The 8,294-nt window shown below is 43.4% G+C and overlaps 1 long non-coding RNA gene across 3 annotated transcripts; it reads left to right on the plus strand.

Moving 5' to 3' along the window:
- The first annotated feature begins 554 nt into the window (after positions 1 to 554).
- LOC147992045 (uncharacterized) lies at positions 555 to 7,630 on the plus strand. 3 transcript variants are annotated; one of them, XR_015607888.1, is made up of 8 exons: positions 555 to 1,047; positions 1,154 to 1,294; positions 1,393 to 1,453; positions 2,644 to 2,727; positions 2,803 to 2,916; positions 3,023 to 3,319; positions 4,020 to 4,094; positions 4,954 to 7,630. It is a non-coding gene; the product is annotated as an uncharacterized LOC147992045 (long non-coding RNA). The 3 variants fall into 3 exon arrangements; XR_015607887.1 differs by having other exon boundaries at positions 3,029 to 3,319; XR_015607885.1 differs by having other exon boundaries at positions 2,803 to 3,319.
- Positions 7,631 to 8,294: the final 664 nt, after the last annotated feature.

Raw genomic sequence — 8,294 nt, forward strand, 5'->3', positions numbered from 1 at the left:
GTCCTAGATGGGAACTCAGGTCTTAGATGTTAGGTTTGGCTGCGAGGTCTGTTTGGTGTTAGGCCCAGACTATCAGCATCCCTTCATCAAATGAATAGGAGTAGCAACAGATGTTGCCTAGACGGTGGCTTCAGACTTACTGCTATATTTCTTTGTAAGGTCTTTTAAGAATAATTAATAAAGTGGCTGTATGCCTCACCCAGATGCAGAGGCCGGGGGTCTTCCTCCTTTTCTAAATTTTTTTTTACTTGCTTATGAAAGCCAAAGATACTCCATCACACTTGTAGATCAATATAATGGGGATCACTCAAAAAAAAGAAGAGACGTTGCCAAAAATGAAACATGCACAAGAATCGGAAGAAAGCATGCTCTCCTGATCGTGATGGTTTCAAAGACGATCAACTGGGGTGCAGCATATTCTGTTTGCAAAGCCCCATTAAACACATTCAGCTATGCATCAAGGGCGAACGCCCGCGCTAGCCACGTCGGCGCTGGACCCGCGCGCTCACGCGAAAGGGCTTCGCAGATTTTTTTTTTCACGCACGCGTCATCCCTCTCTCTCGTTTCCTCTCCCCCTCGCTCTAGGGTTCCCAGCCCCACTGCACCGCCGCCGCAGCCCACAACCCCTCCCAGTCTCCCTTCCAATTCACCTTCTCTCCTTCCGTGATGGCACCGGATCATTCCCCCAGCTTCTTTGTGCGCAGCCGCCGGCCTTATCCTCTTCACCGACGGGAGGAGGCGAGTAGCAGCCGCACCAGGCGGCCAGCAAGAAAGACGGCCGGGCATGGCTCCACCTCTCCCATCCTCTGCTCCTCTCCATTGCACGAAGCGGTCCAAAGGAAGTGGCAGCAAAAGGGCTGCCCACACAGGACTAGCGGCGCAGACGACGACGACACGACAGAGGATGGGTTGGACTGTCCCGGTCGGCGTGGCGGCAGCTGGGTTGTGTGAGCAGCCGGCATCGAGGAGGAAGAGTCGCGGCTCAGGACCTTGCACTACGATAGTGCATCTTCTGCCGTCCCACCGGCGGAGTCCTAGATCTAGCCGGTCAGCCTCTCTCCCTCCAAGCTCCCAAGATCATCATGCAGTAATCTTGTCCTGATCTTGCTATTTATGCATCTCCATCCCTCATTTGTGTTCCTTCTATTTGCAGGTATTGTGGGAACCAAGTGTACATCTAGGGATTTCTTTGATTTGAAAAGATAGTATTACAGGCTTCTTCTAAATTTCAGAAACATGGTTGTTGCAAATGGCAACATTGACATGGAGGAAGGAACCCTTGAAATCAGGAAGGGTATGCATTTTCATTTTATCTCCATATGAGTACCTTCACATCAGTGATGATCCGGTGAAGATAATGCACACCTTCTAACTGTCCTCTTGGTATTGCAGATTACATGACAGTTTTTGGACTTGCTGCTCCCTTCTGGTTCTTGATAAAGTGAATTTACAGGTATTACTTCCAAGTCACAACCTACATATTTTAGAAATTCGTTGGATAAATATTTGAATATGGTGCTTTTCTAAGGAGGCATACAATTTATCTGACATTAATGGGAAAAATTCATACTGTAACACATTGTAATTTGTGGTTGCCGTTACTGTAAAAGCAGGCTTTCAGAATTAAGTTACTTTGACACATAAAAGAGAAAAATCCAAAACTGTAATACATTGTAAAACTATCTTTTCAAATTTAATTTGTGGTTCACAACCACTGCAAAATAAACTTTTCAGAATTTAAACTACTGTGAAATAAAACAGAAAATCCATAGCTTAAAAAACTGTAAATTGTGGTTCAACATACTGTAAAACACTATACATTGTGGTAGACATCCACTTTAAAAGTAACTTTTCAGAATTTAAATTACTGTGACATAGAACAATAAATCCATAGTTCACTACACTTTAAAAGTGTAAATTGTGGTTGACATCCACTGTAAACTAATTTTTCAGAATTTAAATTACTGACTTACTGTTACATAAAAACAGAAAAGAACCACATTTTCATACATTGTAAGTTGTGGTTGACATCACTGTAAAACAAGCCGTCGATTGTTAGGTTGAATTTGCTACAACAGCGCTGCTGAATGCAAGGATCGTTAAAATCCAATTACAAAACATTGATGACTGATTCTGGAATATAAAATGTACAACTACATGCAAGTGAAGCAAGTATGCAGAGAGAGGGTGTGTACCTACAGGATATCAAATCTTCTTCATCATGTACGGCCAATGATTGTGCTACTTCTCCTGAAAAAAGGAAAACCAGCTTCAATAGTGATATATCTAACATATTATTTTTAAAGCGTGGAACATACTCATTCACATAGCTACTTCAAGCACAAATGATGTAAAAGGTGAGAGAAAATCAAAACATGATGCAAATTGGAGTAGGATATCCTGGTAAAAAAAGTGTACTTATACATTGATTTTCCTTTGTTTCTAGTAGGAACATTATTCAGGGTTAGAGTCACACATACAAAATGATGACGGCCAGATGAACACTGCAGCATGAAGAAATGATCAGACAACACCAAATAGAAATACTGAAGATAACATGACAGTAGGCATGGCAAAAAAAATAGAGTAAACTAGCAAAAGAGTATATATTATCAAGTAATTGAGGTGTGTTTCTTCTTGCAGGAACAACAAGTTGTGATAAGGAGTAAACCAGCAACAGAATGCCCATTGGATGTAGATCTATTTGACAACATTGAATTGGAAAAGGTAAATACAAAAATTACTAGAAAAAATTGTTGCTGCGAACAAAAAGTACTGAAAGTTACTAATACTAATTTGCAGGTGCTTGAACAAGAAGTCTCTTCTTCATTATGGGACATCTGCAACCCACACAACAGATAATATGTTCGGTAAGCTAACAACATGAAGTTGCGGAGAAGTGCATTCCTAGCTGAGGTTTGGTCATGCTTTCAGTGTTCATTAAGTTCCCTTCCGCTCCTGCCTCTTCTTCATTTTGCATGAAGTTTTCGATGTCCATTAAGGAACTACTTCTCTTCTTAAGTTTCAGCTAGCTGGTTTTGTTCCTGTTGTTTATCTGACGACGAGGGAAAAGAAAGGGGATTCAAAATTAATGCCAGGGAGAGATAGTGACATGACAACCCACAAGTTAACGGGCGGACAGAACGGTCAGGTGCCGACAAACAAAAAACAACCAGACTGAGCGTGAATCTCCAGGCAAAGTTCTGAACTGAACTCAGTACCTGAGAATTTTACTCTGCGGAATAGTGTGTTCTGTTTCTCCTGGGGAGAGGTGGTTCAACGCCGAGTAGAACAGAATTATGGTCTCTTTAATTTCAACGTACGTGTGGTACTTTGAGAGCTTATATGATTGTAACATTGCTGCTGTTCTGAAAAAAAATCTGTGAGAATTTTTACAATGCAGGCTCCTTTTTGTTGCACTGAATTGCCTGTATAAAGAAGAGTGAAATAAACTGAACATGCACAACTTATCTTTATTTTCGCATTGAAAATATTGTATATATGGAGTTTATACTCTGAAACTACGTAGCTCAGGTTGCCTCCACCCAGTGGGAGAGAAAGCTGAGCTCGGAGACTTGGCTTGCCGCTTTATGTATAAGCCAGTTGAGTTCCATTATGTGGCTTCCTCGATATTTTTCTAGCCTGTTGAAATGCATATGGCATACATAGAGGGAATGTGCATACCTGAAATTGTATACTTTAAATTGTCGGTTGAATGACAATAGTACAATGATCACCAATTGCATATCTTCTCTTCTTTTCCATCTGAATTTATGCTATTGAGTCTATTGTTGTTTTTTTGTGCCTTTATAATACTTGCCAATGATTTTTCAGAGTTATATAATATTTAGTTAAGTACTTCAAGTTCAGGTTTGTATTTGATAAAATTGATTCAGTAGTTCACTTTGACCTCCTTTTCCTCTCATATAACTGGATAGCTTTGATAGAAACACTTATTTGGTTATTAAGGGATGTTACCATTTTCTATCTCATCTCGCCATATGTGGCCATTGTTGCAGGATGACGAGCGACTACGGTGGAGAGGGTGAACAACGGATACACGGACTATGCGTCGAGTTTTTGTCCCATGAAAGGTATGATTCTAGCGCAACATCCCCTGTGATCTCTTTGTTGGCCTCTTGGGATCATGATTTGTGTTTCTGGTGCCGATATCTGGTTCAATGTAGGAAAAGAAACTACAGGAAGATTCTGAATTTCACCTAATGATCATATATCATTCTATGGTATTAGTAGTTTGTGTCAATATTGTAGGTTCCTTTTTTGATACGCTGGATGAATAGCTTTCTTCTTTACTTGACACCCTCGTATATTTAGTTAGTATTTCCTTTCAAAAGATCTGACTTTTGTGTTTTTGTGTAAAAACTTCCAATCTCGCCTAATGAATATTGTCTTCTATAAGCTTGTTTCGTTGGTTTAGGTACTCCTATATTTTTGTTACCATTTTGTTCCATAATTTCTCCTTTTCTATGTATTTGTGATAAAGGTTGCAAGAAAGTTCTGTCATCTTATTAGTAATTGCCTTCTACTCCCTCCGTTCCTAAATATAAGTATTTTTAAATATTCTAATATACACTACATACGGATGAATATAGACGTATTTCAGAGTGTAGATACCGAGTGCTTCGAAGGTACTGACTAATTAACTCACTCGTGTGATCAGCAAGCAAGATTTCTTTAACGACATGAATCAGCATTTCTGATTTTTTGTTGATTGATTTCTTGTCCTTGACCATGTACCTGAGCTTTAGCGAAGTAAGATGTTTCGGATTTTGCAGCATCAGTTGTGTGGTACTGCTATTAGATTCTTCAAAAACTCTATCTCTTATTCCCCTGTTTCGTATTCTAAAATCCTGATTGTGATGTTTAATCTGTACAATTACTTCTAAGTTTGGCAAGTTATATATGGATCTTAATGCATCTCTTGTGGAAAAGGTTTTGTAGAAAAGGAATCAGAAGCTCGGAGAGACCTCACCTGAATCAACAGGTTTGACTCCTTTTAGTCTTTGGTTATTTTCGATGTGGAAACCCATGAAATGTCGGGATCAAAATCCTAGGTCAGATGGAACTGTGGGCATTCATGATTACTGTACAAGTAACTGATTTCGTGGATGATACTGGTACATGGGATCCAGGGAAAGAAAGCGTAGCCAAAGCCACTTTTGCACACACACTGGCCGGACGGTTCGACCTGATCGATCGCCTGCGTTTCTCGCAGCTTGCTTTGCATCGGCCCACAAGCCATGAGGGTACATGATGAGAGGGTTAAGGGAACTGGGGTGAGGACTGGCACTGCTTTGCATGCAGCCGGCCAGCACAGCCTGATCCACTGCCACAGATTTGCCATCATCTCGATCGATCGCTGCCATCATCAGCTGCAGTTTGCAGGTGGCGATCTCTCTCGAGGACCACGCGTCCATGTCCACGCAGAATTCGAAAATCCTACTGGAGTCTACTGGAAGTAATTAATCAAAGGCTAGGCTATGCACCATACCACCACCATTCCTGCATTGCGGCATTAGAGCAACTCCAGTAGAGTCATCAAAAATTAGAGTTCCGGTCCATAATGGTTTGAAGGAGCGACCAGCCTCCCACGATGATGCTTCACATATGGAGCACACATAAGGTGAACTTGGAGTCGCTGACTCGTGGAGAAGTGATGACGATGACGCCCAATGGTAACTTCCACGGTGGTCTCCTCTTCTCTTCGGCGTGTGTGGGCTTCATGTGGGTAGGCAGGTTGGCCTGTGTGGCCTGGTTATCGGGGCGTTTGTGACGGTTTTTGTTCGTCTTTTCATTAATTAACAGGGTAATATCTCCTTCAAACTTAGATAATGCAAATATTTTGTGTCTGTTTACAAAAAAAGACAAATGTTTTGGAGTCCCGTTGGTTTGTGCGCAAACACCAAACAACAGCCTTCATAACTCCTTTTTCAATTTGCTTCAAATTTGTAGGGGCGATTTAAGCGACATTTAATCTAACGAAACACATGTATGAACACAATAACTTAATTAACAACTATCTTAGGGACCAAAATTCATCGCATTACGTATATTCTGCTATTTGAGACATGATTAAGCAACAATTTTAGAATATGCAGTGTCGCTATTTGACATTCCTTTAGCTGCAACTACACTACTCTGTCGGCGCGGCCATCTACTTGGCCTCGTCCGATAGCTCGTTGAGGAAGGTGAAGTCGTCGTCGCCTTGCTCCTCCTTCGAGCGATGAGTGGGAGCCGCTCTCCTCATCGTTGGTGGTTGTGGGACCGAAGCGCTTGGCAAGGCGCTCCTCTTTGCAGCGGGCGACCTCTGCTTCGTGGGTGGAGAGCTCGAGCATGACCCTGACTGGGTCCTCGAGCTCGGGCTGGGCTTCTACAGGCATGGGGATGAACGCGACGAGAGGGCAGCGAGATCATATCAGGACCCTGCCGGTCGAGACAGCGGCAGCAAAAGGTGGATTGAGCAATCAAACGAATGTTCACTTCCACACTCTATAAGAAGACGTATGACCGTACCGCTCCATCCAAATTTAGCTCAATTCATCTTTTTTATCAAGGGTGAACTAATCTTATTTTTGCCTAGTCTTTTTAATTAATTGCAAAAAAATCAACAAGTAACATTATGCTTCTCGGCCTCTGCATCCTAAAATGCACACACCCATCATCTTATCAAATACTAGCCGCGGCGGAGAATTTCGGAGGATAAGTGACGACACTGATGTGACCTATGTTAAAATAGATGAGGTGGGCCTATGGAGGGGTCTTGAGTCGTGCTTATTATGCTAGGAGCATTCGTTTTTTCCTCCTATTGCAACGCATGGGCATGTTTGTTAGTATTGAAGTCCAGATTGTGTTGCCATATTCGGGTCCTCCGAAATTCTCCGGCAATGACTAGCCTGCTTGGGCTGAAAAATAATTCTCAGAGAAGAGCCATCAATCGAACCTTCCATTATAGGTATGCTCCGCCGCTATCGACGGTAACAAGAGAAGTAGATGTTGGTAATGAACGCAGCCATCCCAGATCCAAGCGAAACAAATTGTATTGTTTGCTAACCACTTACACCTTCTGCGAGCCCGGACGAACGCCCATTGCCACCCAACCAATTATGCGCTAGGGAGGTGGCAAGGAGCGGGTAGGGGTGACGGAACGGACCAGCAGCTTCCCTCATCTGGGTGAGCACCACATAGGGCACATCAAAATCCAGGGCTCCATAGCATCAAACACGGCACTGTGTTGCCAGCCACCACCAAACGAAGAGCGCGGTCGATTACCGCCCCCTCCGTATGCCACTTGACTGCTTCCATTGTGAGGAGCTCCATCACTCCCTTCACCGGTAGTAGCAACACGCCCCCCCAAGGCCCCAAGTCATTAGGAGGGCAGCTAGGTTGTCTATGATCGACAAGCTAATCATATTTATGTGATATGTGGGTGTTCTTCAGCTTATCCCCTGGTAAGACGTGGTGAGATGCTAAATCAGAGAACTGATCAGATGGATTGTTAGTGGGGAGTGCACGTTCCGTCCTGCATGACGACCTTTGTATTGAACGATGGTATCAACGATTCGAGGTTCGTTAGTCAGAATGTATGGAATTAGTTTAATATTTTTGAAAAGAAAATAGCTGACTAGAATATTTTTCTCAAACACGTGTTGGAGCGTGTCATTTTCATCGTAGTACTCCTTAATCTTTTTTTTTCGAACACCAGTCCTCTTTTATCTACTTGGTGCATCTTTTGTTTGGAGCTCCATGATTGTCGTCCAGCTCAAGAAACGTTGTCAAAAATGTACATGCAGTTTCCCTAAAAAAAAGGACATGCAGAAAGGCAGGTACGCACACCGACCAGAAGCAATACAAAACTTGCTCCCGTGTTGCAAAGATGGTGTTCGCAAGGCCCTAGGCGATGATGATAGCTGGTAGTACTGGTAGGATCCATGGCAAAGTGTAGCCAAGACTACTTTTGCGCGCTGGCCGGATCGATCCGATCGCCTGCGTTTGTCGCAGCTTGCTACGGGCAAAAGCTGGTCCAGAAGAGGGTTCAGAGCGCACTGGCTGCCATTGGTGAGCACTGGCAGTGACACCGGCATGCACCGCTTTGCATGCAGCCGGGCGACAGGCAGCCAGCACGGCCTGATCCACACTGCCACAGACAGATTCGGCAGCAGCATCTCGATCTCGGCGCCATGATCAGTTGCAGTTTGCAGGTGGCCATCTCCCTCCCTCGACGACCACGCACGCACGCCCACGCAGAACTAGGCGTAGGATTGCACCAAGCCTAT

This window comes from Triticum urartu, chromosome 1A (genome assembly GCF_056163025.1).
Source record: "Triticum urartu cultivar PI428250 chromosome 1A, HENAU_Tu73, whole genome shotgun sequence".
In the NCBI taxonomy this organism is placed as follows: Eukaryota; Viridiplantae; Streptophyta; class Magnoliopsida; order Poales; family Poaceae; genus Triticum; species Triticum urartu.